The following is a 14,943-nucleotide window of genomic DNA, read 5'->3' as shown; positions in this document are numbered from 1 at the left end:
ACTGCTGTGATGATCAAAGCCTTGTGTTGGTTGGGTCCATCAGTCTACATCCGTCTGGATGAAATTAAGGCAATTCTGAGCACCATTTTTTTCTAGTTTGTTTTTTTGTCCCACTTAAATCCAGAAAACTAACACAGTTCATTATATTATTAGGAACTATACACCATCAAATGTTTTATCCAGTAAAAATCTAAGCAATTTCTGAAAGAACACATGTATTTATCTCTACTTTAATAGCAAGTCACCGGGTTTGTTCTACATCTATATATAGTGGATGAAATTTAAGGCAATTCTGAGCAACCTTTTGTGTTAATTTTGACTACCCTTTTTAGATGTATTACGACTTCATGGTTTAGAATACTGAATGTAACATTTATACAGGCCGGTTCATGACTTGGATCTCGGTTTCTAGATAAATGCTCAATGCTTTTGGTTGGAGGAGAACCATTTTTCTATCACTTGGTGGTATCCACTTGCCTCTAGTCAATCATCGAGACATTGTAATGTATGAAAAGATACCTATAGGGTAGTTAAGAAACATGTATATTGAAGAAACACTAAGTGACCCGGTACAGATTATAGATAATCTGGGGGTTAAGTAATGTTTCCCACGAATGAGGTCTAGCTGAGAAGGCTGTTCTTCAGGAGACCTGCAAAACAAACACCGTAAGCTCGTCACTGAGAAGGGGGGGTTCCTCCTTGTGACCACCCTCCGGCGTGAGAATCAGACTAGGTTGCTCTGAATATAAGTGTATATTAAGAGATTGCTAGATAACTGGATAGCAGATGATCTCACCATTCCAAGATGTTGGAGTATTTATAGCCGAAGGTAGGTTTTCTAGAAGGTACAGCCGGCTGAATAGTATTCCTGTTCAACCAACAGTGGATTACGCACAGGCCATACTGGTTGGTGGGTAGGTTACGGCCAACAGTAACAAAGTCGGCTGCACTATTCCACCAACTGTAGACTATGCACGTCCCACTGACTGTGGATTGTACGCAGGCCATGCTGGTTGGTGAATAGGTTACGGCCAACAGTAACACTATTCCACCAACTGTAGGCTGCGCATGCTCCACAGTAAGGGCTGGTGAGTAGGCAGCGGCTAATAGTGAAACAGTACTAGAGGGTGCTCCTCCTCGCACTGTTGTCGGTGAGCTGTCACCCTGTGATTGGCTCATGGGCTGTTCTGGTCAGATCGTCTGTCCTATCCATACCTTGGTAGGTATGGTACAAAAGATCTTTCAGAATCAGACTGGCTCATTTGGGCGGGATTGTTCCCGCCTTGCTCATTCCTTCACGTGACTGCTGAAGTAGCTAGTGTCTTGTGCGTGTAGCCCTGCTGTCTGCGGGTAGCCTTCCCTGATGGCTTGTATCCGCAACTGCGGGAACAGGCGGGGTACTTCACCATTGGGAGGCTTTCCCTGCGTGTACAGCTTGCGTACTGCGCGTAAGATTCTATGAGCATGGTGGGTCCTGCGGGAGCAGATGGCCTTTGCGCAGACGTCCCTGTTCAAGGTGAGTCTTGCGGGACCAACTGGTCTCTGCTGGGACCTACCTCTTCAAGTCCCCCCAGTCCAATGTTCTTCTCACGAATGTTTAATAAAGTGAGGTGAACTTTTGGACTTTAAGCAAGGGGTTTTGAAAAGGGTTTAGTTTTAAGGTTCTCCGTGGGGATTCTTCCCGCGGGTTTCCTAATGTCACTTGCAAAAATTCCCGATTTTTTTGCTTGATCTTTGGGTATGATGCGGGTAGGTATGTAACCTTCTCGCAAGTCAGGAGCGTTGAGTCTCACTTGTGTGGATTCTCCTTGAGGTTTTAGTGGTTTTGAACATAGTGATCAATTATGTTTAAACCACCAATTCCATCCTGGAGCCTCAAACAATGTATTTCTCGACGTTCCCGCTATGCGGGGATGTTATTTCCGTTTCCACAAGCATTGCCCAGAAGATCCTTCCTGGTTTCAATTCCCTGCCGGGCGCTAGGTATGTGAAGGGTTTTGCCTGAACACTGTACACGCGCTCGTCTTACGGTTACTTTACTTTCAAGGTGCCCCTGGCATCAATTCCCTGCGGGTGCTAGGTATGTGAAGGGTTTTGCCTTAACACTGCACCCGCACCCGTCTTATAGTTATTTTGTTGCCGGGGTATTCTTGGCTTCAATTCCCTGCGGGTGCAAGGTATGTGAAGGGTTTTGCCTTAACACTGTACCCGCGTCCGTCTTATGGTTACTTGGTTGCCAAGGTAAGGGGTGTTTTCCCGCTTACTTTTGAATCTTTTTGAATTTTGAAATTCAAAAGGTTGGTAAGGATAAGAACAATCCAAACATCTGAAACGTCGTGCGACAGTTTCTTCTGACTGTGTCAGGACGTGCAGGAAGTTATGGTGACGTGACAGAACATGGTCATTCCAGTCGCTTTTTCAGGCGCGTGGGCGTGTTTTTTCGGGCGCGTGGCCGCGAAGTTACTGGCACGTCCTTTCAACAGCTGTTGCCAGCTTGCTTTTTGCCACGTGTCATAGTTTCATTGCACTGTCGATTTCTCTCTCCTCCGCATTAAATTCACCGCATTAATTGCGATTACTATATAAAGGGGAAGAGGGTTATTTGCAATTCACACTTTCACCTCTCTTCTTCTTCTTCTTAGTGATTTCCGGCAAATACTCCCCTTTTTCAGGCAAGCATTTTCCCGAAATCACTCTTCTTTCTGCAAAAATGTCTTCTCATGATGCTGAAGCTGTAGCCGACGATAGGAGTACTGCTGGCGAGTGCCAGTGTGCTCTACCTGTCGATCAGTACCAGTACATCGTCAGGAAGTTCATGCTCGAGTCCCTCGAGCCTGAGTTTCCTGAATCTCACCAGACTGTGTACGATGCCCCCAGTGGCAAGATCGGGGTATATGCTGCATTCTTTGTGTATGGAAACCTTAGGTTCCCATTGACAAAGTTTATGTACCGTGTCCTGGAGAGGCACGGGGTGCACCTGACCGAGGTGCATCCGATGGCGATTGCCAAGGTCCGGCACTTCGAGTGGGTGTGCCGGATTCTGGGTATTGAGCCCTACGTGGACCGCCTGATGACCTTCTATACTTGGAGGTGCGTCCAAGGGTGGTACACCCTGACAACCCGTATAAAGGGTTTAAAGATCTGCGTGACCGAGCGCAGTCTCCGATCGTGGAAGCGGGAGTTCTTCTACATCTCTGCCCGCGCCATCCCCATTGCTATGAAGTTCAAGAAGGGTCAAGCGCTTCCGAGCCTTCACGCTTCCAGCTACCAGGAGGCGGAATGGTTCGCGAAGATATCCCGGGTCCAATCTCCGGTTTACCGGTTTGCGGAGTCCGGGATGGTGCTGCTGGGGATGAGCCGGGTATGGAAGGATGCGTCTCGGTTTCCTATCCTTCTCGAATACGGTTTGAACTCTATTCCTTATGGTATGTCTTGTCTTTCTTGCTGATATTAGTTTATTTTCTAACTGTTTCTTTTCTTTCAGAGGGGAATAATTTGGAGTCGCTCCTGTTCCCGCGGGAGGCTGACAGTCCCGTGCGGGTGGGCACTCGTGCTCTGGACGACAATGAGTTGCCCATCCTGGAGCAAACGGCGGATAGGTTTGTGGAGGTCTATCCGCCGGGCCAAGAGATCCTGAGCCACCGGCGGCCAGGTAAGGAGATATTTTATCCCGAACCCCTCAATGCTGTACCCGCTGTTGGAAATCCTTACATCCTATCTTCTTCTGAGGAATCCGCAGATGGTCCTCCCCTTGTGCGGAAGAAGAAGACTGCTGCCGGCGTGAAGGGGAAGGAGAAGGCCACAGCTGATCCAGTGGTTCTATCTGACACGGAGTCAGATAGTGAAGAGGTGGCGGGGAAGCCCGGTGGTGAGAAGACCACTGCTCCGGAGGCTACGACCGTTACCTCCGGAGAACCAACGAAGACGACGGTGACCGGTACCAAGAGGCCGGCTCCATCGGGCTCCTCCCCGCCCGTCCGTACGTTCAGGGTCAAGAAAACCCATAAGTATAATCATAATGCCTTTGTAGATTTGTCACTTCATAATTTTCTTTAAACACTTTCTTCTTTGTGCAGGCGTGGATGTTGACGCAATCCTGGGTGAAACGCAGGGGAGTACCTCCTTGCCAATGACGGTAGGCTCGGTCAGCCTTCCTGAGGCGTCGACCCAGTCGCCTGCGCCTGCATCCGCTGGTCCAGTTGCTCGTTCCGTCGAGACAACTGTTCCGGCCGAGATGACGTCACCGCCGGCCGTGAGTGCGATTTTTACAGCATCCTTCACGGAACCGGCGGTTACTGCTGCTTTTGAGGAGGCGGCGACCGCGGCGGAGACCACGACGGCGACCACGGCGGCTGCCACCATGCCCGCGCCACCGGCACCGACAGCCGGACCATCAGGTACGCGCAGGGCTTTCCGCCGATCTTTGCCACCTTCCCATCTGCCTGACCTGTTGGATGGATTTCCTTTAGGTTCAGGTGATGGGTTTGGCGGATATCGGCCTGCCATTGACCCTACAGGTGCGTAGGGTTCCTTTGTTTTTCCCCATTTTTTTTATCATCTTTTCCTTACTGTCTTTGTTTCTTTTGCAGTGTCGGATTCCAATGAAGTGTATGTTCCACGATGGAACATACGCCGAGGAGCAACCCTTCGTACCCCTGTAGAGTGCGTGGACTGGGCTCGCCACGCTGCTCCTCATGGTGCGTTGGGGGAAGCCATGGCTAGCTACCAGGAGGGTAGGCTAACCAATGAGCTTCGGGTTCTCCAGGCCCGGATGCAGCCGCGCATCGAGCTGCTTTGTCGTGAAAACGACAAGTTGAAAGCAGCTCGCGCCAAAGACGTATCTGAAGCGCGTGCTCTCCGGGAGGAGAACCAACAGCTGGCGGCAGCTGCCGCCGCCAAGGAGAAGGCCTTCAAGGCCCTCGAGGTTGAAGTTCAGGCGCGACTCGAGGCCCGTTCCAAGGCTGCCCAAGCTGTGAATGAACAGCTTCGGCTGGCCAGGGAAACTGCGCGAAACGCAACCGAGAGGGCTGCCCAGGCTGAAGCCGTTGCTGAGCCTCTGCGTTTGGAGAATGAGGAGCTGAAAGGCAAATTAGAGGCTCTCCAACGCGCTCATGATGCCTTGGCAATGGAAGATGCCAAGAAACTCCAGGAAATCCTGGACCAGAGGGGGGTGCTTGACCAAACCGAGCGGAAGCTTAAGGGCGTCGAAGAGGCTGCCGCTAAGGAAGTTTTACTTGCCAACCTTAACAAGAGCGAAGCCGAACGCGCCCATACCGAAGCTCAAGCTGCCCTCCAATGGCTTCTTCGAGAAGCGTTGCCTCAGGTATGTTTAGATTTATCTTCACGCATTTCTTTTGTAAGAAAAGGTTCTAATACTTGTATTTTTTTCTTTGTAGGTTGTGCGTCGGGTCTTTTCAGAGACCTCCTACGATGATGCTATGACCGCAGCCCTCAACGCTTCTCATGATGATGGGGAAAAAGCCGGCTTCATGCTTGGTCTAGGGTTTGTTGAGAAAGGCGTCCCGCCTTCCAACTTCCCTTTGTTCGATGTAGATACCGAAGCCATTTACGACCAAGCATTGAACCAATACGCCGCCTTCCCGCATCCAGTGGTGGAAAAGGTGGATGAAGTAGCTGTTGCTGATGATGGGTTAGGTGTCCTCAAAGCTTTCCTCGAACCACCCCGTTCTTCTGACGGAGCGGGTCCTAGTGGAGGCGGCCCTGAAGCTTGACCCCGAAGATCCCTTTCCATTGCTTAGACTTGTATAGATTTTCTTCTAGGCGGGTAGTTACCCGGCCATTCTTGTAATATATTATTGAAATATAAATCTTTTTCCGTATAAGATTGTTATTTCCTTCTTTGGATTCCTTGCTTTATAAACTCATGACTTGCATTCTTAGTTTAAGTTAGCAATTTTCCAAGTGTTCTAGAATAAGTTAACCTCTTGAACGTGGTTGATGATGGGTTAAAGTTTCACTTCCTCTTTCGTGATTGTGCGGGTAGAACCGTCACTTGCACTTGGTAGGATGGCTAAATTTTAACCTTTATCTGACCTGCGTGCAGGTTTTCCTCATTTCTAAGTATTTAGGATAAGTTAACCTTTGAACGTGGTTGATAGTGGGTTAAAGTTTCGCTTCCTCCTTCGTGATTGTGCGGATAGAACCGTCACTTGCACTTGGTAGGATGGCTAAACTTTACCCATACCTGACCTGCGTGTAGGGTTTCCTTTTTTCCTTGTATTATTTTTTTTTTTTTTTTTTTTTTTTTTTTTAGGATAACCTTTGAACGTGGTAAATGATAGTTTAAAGTTTTGCTTCCTTATTTGTGATTGTGCGGATAAGACCGTCACTTGCACTTACAAGGATGGCTAAACTTTACTTACATCATACCTGCGTGTAGGTTTCCCTTATTTTTAACGTTGTGTTTATGCGGGTTTTGCCGCCTTACACACGTAACGACTTACTTCTCCCCCTTTATGTGGTAAACACCGGCACCAGTGGGGAGTTCATAAGAATAAAGGTAAACACATTATGAAAGGAGAATCATTTCCATTAGAAGTGGCTCTTGGCCTTTTCTTTACAAGTTTTGGAATTGATCTACATATAACATTTGCGTAATTGAGCTCCATTCCATGTTCTTTGGATGGGAGTGCCATCGAGCCTTTCGAGCCAGTATGCGCCCTTTCCCAGAACTTGTTTGATAACATATGGCCCTTCCCAGACTGGGGCCAACTTTCCTGGGCGTTCTTGGTTCGAAGCCTCGTTGTTACGCAGTATGTAGTCTCCTTCCTTAAAGTTGCAGAGTTTTACCCGCGTGTTGTAGTACTTTTGCATTTGTCGTTTGTAATTCTCTTCACGCACTGCGGCTAAGTCTCTGCGTTCCTCGGTTAGCATAAGATCCAACCGTCTTTCCGCATCATTGTCTTCTGGCTGACTCAAGACCCTTGGTGAGGGTAGACCAATTTCGACCGGGACCATGGCTTCCGTGCCATAAGTGAGGCTGAACGGGGTTTCCCCCGTACTGGCCTTCTTCAGCGTTCTGTTTGCCCAAAGGACGTGCGGAAGCTCGTCCACCCAGCCGGATCTGTGTTTCAAAAGTCTTTTCTTGATGCCTTCGACGATGCTCTTGTTTGCTCTCTCCACCTCACCATTACCTTGCGGGTGTGCCACTGAGGTAAAGGTGTGGGTGATTTGAAGTTCTTTCAGCCACTGTTGTAGCTTCTTGTCAGCAAAGTTGGTGCCGTTATCGCTCACCAAATTCTGTGGAAGTCCAAAACGACAAATTATAAATTCCCAAATAAATTTTTTGATATGCTTTGCGGTTGTTTGGGCTAAAGGTTTTGCTTCTATCCACTTGGTGAAGTAGTCGATGGCTACCACTAGGAACTGAACATTTCCTGCTGCTGTAGGAAATGGGCCTGTCACATCGATGGCCCACTTCTGAAATGGCCACGAAGAAGTGACTGGAACCAGTTCGTTTTTTGGGCGATGCGTGTTAGGTGCGTAAAGCTGGCAAGACCTGCATTTTCTGATGTATGCCAGTGCATCCGTATGCATCCCCGGCCAAAAGTATCCCGCGTTGTTTAGCTTGGCTACAACAGCGCGGGGGCCTGCGTGTACCCCACAGATGCCTTAGTGTACTTCCCTTAGGAGGTAGTCGGCATCTTGGTTGTCCACGCATCTCAAGAGTGGGCCAAGAAAGTTACGTCTGTAAAGGATGTCATTGACGAGTTGATAATTCAGTGCTTTACAGCGTAGTTTTCTTGCCTATGTTTTTGACTCTGGTAGTATTCCTGCTGCAAGGTAATTTATTATTGGTGTCATCCATGTTTCTGTATTGTTCTGGATGACACAAATTTCCTTGTGCGGGACTGATGGTGCTTCGAGGAGTTCAATGCGGATGTCCTTTCCCAAGTGGGTGAAGGCTAGTGATGCAAGCTTGCTTAACGCATCCGCAGATTTGTTTTCGCTGCGCTTGACGTGTATGACTTTACAATCACTAAAATCACGCATAAGGGTTTTTGCCTGGGCGAGGTACAGGGCCATGGTGTCATTCACAGCCGTGTATGTTCCATTTATTTGGTTCGCCACCAGCATGGAATCCACGTGGGCTTCTAAGTTTTTCACTCCCATCTTACGCGCAATTCTCAAACCGGCCAAGAATGCTTCATATTCGGCTTCGTTATTCGTACTTGGAAAGTCCAGCCGAATAGCGTAAGTATATTCTTGGCCTGCTGGGTTGGTTAATTTTAACCCTGCGCCTGAACCCTCGTTACTGGCTGCTCCATCAGTGTAGAGTCGCCAGACATCATTGACGTCCTGTGCTGGGGAGGGTTGAGCCTCCTCCTGGCACTCTTTTTCCCGCGAAACGGGGACTTCTGCAATAAAATCGGCCAAGACCTGGCCTTTTATGGCTGGTCTTGGCTTGTACTTAATTGCATATTCTCCCAATTCAATTGCCCATTTGGCTAGACGTCCCGATAATTCGGGTTTGCCTAGAACATTTGAGAGTTTGTAGTTGGTGAGAATGGTGATTGGGTGGCCCTGGAAATATCGTCTTAACCTGCGTGAAGCGTGTATAAGTGCTAAGACCAATTTTTCGAGGGTAGAGTACCGGGTTTCTACGTCTGTTAGTACACGGCTAACATAATAGATTGGCATCTGGATGCCCTTTCGTTCTACCAGCAAGACTGCCCCGGTTGCTCTATCTGTTGCGGAAAGGTATAGGATTAACTCCTCTCCCGCTTGTGGTGCTGTAAGCGTTGGGAGTTCGATCAGGCGTGACCGAATCTCCTGAAAAGCTGCTTCCGCTTCTGGTGTCCAGCGGAAGTGCGTTTTCTTCAAGCAGTTTCAGTGTTGACACGAAAGGAAACGACTTATCCGCATGGTTTGCCAAGAAGCGATTAAGTGCGACTAGTCGCCCATTCAGTGTCTGAGCCTGTTTGATGGTGGTAGGTGATTCCATTTTAACAATGGCTTCGACCTTTTCAGGGTTCGCTCTAAAGCCATCTTTAGTAACAATGACTCCCAAGAACTTCCCTTCTTCCATCCCAAATGAACACTTGCTCGGGTTGAGCTTCATGTTTATCTTTCGGAGCGTGTTGAAAGTTTCTTCAATGTCTTTCAACATCGCCTCAGGCTCGAGGCTTTTGATGACCAAATCGTCCATATAGACTTCCAAGTTTCTCCCGATTTGGGCATGAAACTCTTTGTCCATTAGTCGTTGGTACGTGGACCCTGCATTCTTAAGTCCGAATGGCATCATTTTATAACAAAATGTACCATCGGGCGTCCGAAATGCGGTTTTGTCCTGGTCATCAATGGCCATGTGGATTTGGTGGTACCCCTTATACGCATCCAAGAAGCATTTAAGGCGAAATGGCGCCAACGAATCCACTTTGAGATCAATTTCTGGTAACGGATAACAATCTTTGGGGCATGCTTTGTTCAAATCTTTGAAATCTATGCACATGCGCCATTGTTTGTCATTCTTCGGTACCATTACGGGATTTGCAACCCATGTTTGATATCTACTAACGCGTACGATGCCTGCGTCAAGGAGTTCCTTGACTTGGGTTCTACACGCGTTAGTTTGTTCAGGCCCCATTACCCTGCGCTTTTGTACGATTGGCGTAACAGCCGGATCGCATTTGAGCTTATGCTCTGCCTTACTTCGGGGTACACCAGTCATGTCAGCTGGTGTCCACGCAAAGATGTCAGCGTTTTTCTGCAGTAAGCGCTTGAGTAAGGTGCGGGTGGGATCAACAATTGCTGGTCCAATGGTAACGGCCTGGTCGGGGTATTTGCCATTGAAGGCCCATTTTTCTGGTTCAGTGACGGTTGGTTTAGCTTTCTTCGGTTTGGGTTTAGATGAGACAGATGCAATGCATACCTGGGGAATGCCAGAGATCATTGCTACACCCTCAGCTGTTGGCCATCCCATCATGCCGTGGACTGAAGATACCACGGCGTTGAATCTTGCCATCCCATCTCTTCCGAATAGGATGTCGTATGTGTGGTGGATCGGTAAACGATCGAACCATGCCCTGGCTGCTCCGACCTGAGTCATCTGGAACATGTAGCACCACGTGGGTTCTGTCCAGTTGCTGACGGTAGCCCCCGCAATGAACCTGTTCAGATGGTCGTCTGGGTCGGATAGACCATCATAAGTGCCAATGTTTGACATTTGTTTGGCACTTCTCGGGGCGATTGCCTCCGCAATGTCTCTTGCGAATTTTGACCTTCCTGCATTTGTGGCAGTTGGTCTAAAGGTTTTGGAGAAGTCACGCGGGTTTCTCTCCGCGATTGGTTTAAAAGCTTCCCCAAAATTCCTTTTTGGTTGGACGTCCGTGTCCTTACGCTTCCCTTTCGCCTTATGGCGAGGGTTCGCGTCGGTATCAGACTCCAACTCGTCTTCTGAGTACTCGCAGTCACTGCTCATATTGAGGTGTTGGCGAGTACTGGTGAATTCGTCAGCCTGTTGAGCTGAACGCAAGCGTTCATCCAATTCGGCTTGGAATTCTCTTTGACGTGCTTCGGCCCACGCCTTCACTTGATCTAGTGTTTGGCGAGGGACCTTCGTTCGTTTTTCCAGTTGGGTATCGGTGAACCCCAATGGAATATTTACTCCACTTGCCCCGGCTTGGGTAGTCGGGGTAGTGTTCGTAAGGATTGTATAACCGCCGGTGTTCCCCCCAGTTGCTGGGGTGGTTACCGGGGTTTCTTGGTCAGTTACAGGCCTTTGAACCGGAGTAACGTTAACCATTTCTTCAGAAATTGTGAAAACTAAAATAGTTCTAGCTTTTATGCACGGATGGCGCCAATGAAGAAACACTAAGTGACCCGGTACAGATTATAGATAATCTGGGGGTTAAGTAATGTTTCCCACGAATGAGGTCTAGCTGAGAAGGCTGTTCTTCAGGAGACCTGCAAAACAAACACCGTAAGCTCGTCACTGAGAAGGGGGGGTTCCTCCTTGTGACCACCCTCCGGCGTGAGAATCAGACTAGGTTGCTCTGAATATAAGTGTATATTAAGAGATTGCTAGATAACTGGATAGCAGATGATCTCACCATTCCAAGATGTTGGAGTATTTATAGCCGAAGGTAGGTTTTCTAGAAGGTACAGCCGGCTGAATAGTATTCCTGTTCAACCAACAGTGGATTACGCACAGGCCATACTGGTTGGTGGGTAGGTTACGGCCAACAGTAACAAAGTCGGCTGCACTATTCCACCAACTGTAGACTATGCACGTCCCACTGACTGTGGATTGTACGCAGGCCATGCTGGTTGGTGAATAGGTTACGGCCAACAGTAACACTATTCCACCAACTGTAGGCTGCGCATGCTCCACAGTAAGGGCTGGTGAGTAGGCAGCGGCTAATAGTGAAACAGTACTAGAGGGTGCTCCTCCTCGCACTGTTGTCGGTGAGCTGTCACCCTGTGATTGGCTCATGGGCTGTTCTGGTCAGATCGTCTGTCCTATCCATACCTTGGTAGGTATGGTACAAAAGATCTTTCAGAATCAGACTGGCTCATTTGGGCGGGATTGTTCCCGCCTTGCTCATTCCTTCACGTGACTGCTGAAGTAGCTAGTGTCTTGTGCGTGTAGCCCTGCTGTCTGCGGGTAGCCTTCCCTGATGGCTTGTATCCGCAACTGCGGGAACAGGCGGGGTACTTCACCATTGGGAGGCTTTCCCTGCGTGTACAGCTTGCGTACTGCGCGTAAGATTCTATGAGCATGGTGGGTCCTGCGGGAGCAGATGGCCTTTGCGCAGACGTCCCTGTTCAAGGTGAGTCTTGCGGGACCAACTGGTCTCTGCTGGGACCTACCTCTTCATATATGTATAAATGTTGCTACATTTGTTGAGATGATTGGTCTTGTATGTTTAGTGGCGGACTAAATATTTGTATATATCGGTCAAACATGTCAAACGGCACCCAGATTGTGTTCTTCATGCTTAAAAGACTACTAAAACTTGTTTTGTTGAAGTAACGTTTTTTTCTCTTTTGTAGGTGACTAATGACCCGGATATTGTTTAGTTACATAAAAACGGTTGGGCATATTATCATGTGTCCTCTTTTACATTATTAAGTCCTTAACTCATTCAAGATTTATCAAGCTCGCTCACTTATATGTAATCATTTATGATATATATATGTAATCATTTATGATTGCTGTGAAAAAGTAACCAATGGGGGCCGGCTCAATGAATGTGAAGGCCTAAATCGAAAGAAGAATTTGGTCATGCTTGGTTTAACAAATGTGGAGGCTTAAATCGAAACAATAATTTGTGGCATTTTCATAACAATTGTTAAGAAAAAAAATACACGTTTTAAACTCATAACCTATATTTTAAATATAGTAACAACCAAACCTATCATCACATTAATACATTTACTTTTAAGTTTATGATACGCATATTATAATATATTTATATATAATGTTACCCATATTATAATATATCTATATATAATATTTTTTTTTAAAAAAAATTGAAGCATTAGTTAAGTGTGAACCTAAAGGCCCTAACTTGTTTTCGCTATCACACGAACCACCCCTACAAGGGTGAGTGATAAATTTAATGACATTAGTATAGCTATAGGTTCACATGCATTAACTTAATATATTTAGGAGAATATATATATCGTATATTTATGAGTCACATGACATAAATAACTTGAGATGCAACAGAGAATACATAAACGGTACATTCAGAAATCAGTAAGAATCCAAACAAACAACAAAAACCAAATCCAACAACATTAAGATCTCTCGCAAACACCTTAATTACAAGGGGATACATATATATGAACCATCAATGACCAGATCAGACCCTGGTCCCCACAGGGGCAGCGGTTCCTTTGTAGCCTGTGTCCGCTCCATGTGTCCCCATTCCATACTCGTCCGTGTCACGGTATCCCGGCCCGTAGCGGCTGCTGTACAGTCCTGCATGCACCAACAGAACATATAGCAGCTCTGTCACAGCCAAGATGATGATAAACGCCTCCACTATTCGCAGTCTCCACCCTCTGTGTCCTCCTAGATTTTTCTCCTTACACGCCAACCTGCATCAATTTCCCAGTCTAAATATCCGAGTTCTTTTTTGTTTGTATATTTTGTTTTAAGGTTTTATTAATTTTATAAATCCGCCTATAAACAGTACTATATCTAAGGTGATGAATGTTATTCATATTATAAAATATATAATCCACACAAAACGGCTTTCAAATCTATTTTAGATCTTGTATAACAAGCTTGCACATACTTAAGTTATTTAAGGTTTCATATAAAAAATATTATTTAAGGTTTCATATAAAAACGAAGGCATAAAGTTATTTTAAACTACACTTGTGTAAAAGGGTTTCATATAAGAAACAAGACATAAACTACACTTGTGTATTTAAGGTTTACTATAAGAAACAAGAAACTATTTTACTACAGTACTTGTGCAGTTTTTAAATTGCTAATCCTTAAAAAAAAATTATTTATTTTAAATTTATTTAATTAATAATCTTTATTAAGTTAATCTCAACTTATAAATCCATATAGAAAATTAATTTAATAAAAAATTAATCAAATAATTTATTTTAAATTTAATATATATTTTAATGCTTAATTCTCAACTTATAAATCCCTAGAAAAAAAGTGCTATTACTATTTTTAAAGTTTTATAAAAATTTAAATTATCTATGGCTTTATCCTGTTTCTAAACATGGCTCAAACCAATCTCACTGATCTAAATGAACCTTACCCGAAAGCAAGAACAGTAACAGCCATGCAACCAACGAAGAAGATCCGGCAGCCGCTAAGCTATCATTCCTCCACGCCCTAAGGTGGTTGCCACCAGCAAACTTGGAAACAATCCCAAGAACCGAAGCCAAGATTGCAAACTCCAAAAAGAACTCCGTTGCACCGTTACCTCCAAAACCTACAAAGTACAAAACATTAATATATATCAACACTTAAATTAATTAATAATTTAGATTCCAACCCCACAAGCATGGCCATTTTGTGGGGGCTGTCGACTAGCCCGATCACTCCGTAGGCCCAAAATATTTTTTAATTTATTCATATATATTAAAAACATTATTTTTAACGTTTAAACTCAATTACTAAACTTATTTAAACTCATTTTTATATAAAAATAATAATTTACACAACCCAACTCATAAAATATAAATTAGCTCATTTAAACTCTATTAATGAACTTATTTAAGCTCATTTTTATATAAAAATAATTATTTACACAACCCAACTCATAAAATATAATGAGCTCATTTAAACATATAACTGTTTAAGCCCAATATTATTAATTTTTTGCTAAAGGGCTCAAATTTTTTCTCTTCTTCGACCCAAAAGTTTTAACGATTCTCAGGGCGGGCCCTTTTAACAACTCCAAAAATTTTAACGATTCACAGGGTTGACCCTGCCCACAAATGAATATATATTAACTTACTTGGGTGGTTGGTCTGGCGGTTGATAAGCCTGTTAAGACACCAACTAGCAAACCCATGAAGTACATCACCAAGTTAAGAAACAATAACGGCGCCGCCATGTTTCGTCCCACTGTTTGTGCCATGATTGTTTGTAACACAAGATCTTCAGTAACTCAAAAACACTTATGTTTATGTTTGAACTCTAAAATAAAAGATGTAATGATGGAATGATGAAAGGTGGCGAAGGAATAATATATAGGAAGAGGAGCGGTGTTCGGTGGCAACTCTAGAGTTATACGTGTCAAATAGATCAGGATTTGTGCTTTAATGTACAGGTGGCTGGCCACGTGTCAGATGAGTGATGACGTCACGGTGGTATTAGTGGTGATCATGAGTAAGCGGTGGGTGGGTTCGTGAAGTTTGTTTGGATAATGTAATGTAATGAATTGGTAACGTGTGATTCATTAAATATTGTATTTGTATCTACCGTTTTCTTATACGGTT

General features: G+C 45.4%; 1 pseudogene across 1 annotated transcript; it reads right to left on the bottom strand.

Moving 5' to 3' along the window:
• Window positions 1-12,666: 12,666 nt before the first annotated feature.
• Window positions 12,667-14,646, bottom strand: LOC143552151 (membrane protein PM19L-like; annotated as a pseudogene). Its single transcript, XR_013138597.1, has 3 exons — window positions 14,460-14,646; window positions 13,755-13,931; window positions 12,667-13,068 (listed from the first exon to the last, which is right to left on the bottom strand). The product of XR_013138597.1 is annotated as a membrane protein PM19L-like (transcript).
• Between the last annotated feature and the right edge of the window lie 297 nt (window positions 14,647-14,943).

The sequence above is a fragment of the Bidens hawaiensis genome, unplaced genomic scaffold (assembly GCF_021521415.1).
Source record: "Bidens hawaiensis isolate Kalapana, Puna unplaced genomic scaffold, B.hawaiensis_p1.1 tig00016783_1, whole genome shotgun sequence".
Lineage (NCBI taxonomy): Eukaryota > Viridiplantae > Streptophyta > Magnoliopsida > Asterales > Asteraceae > Bidens > Bidens hawaiensis.
The sequence above is the reverse complement of the archived record's forward strand: the minus strand, read 5'-3'. Positions and strand labels throughout refer to the sequence as shown.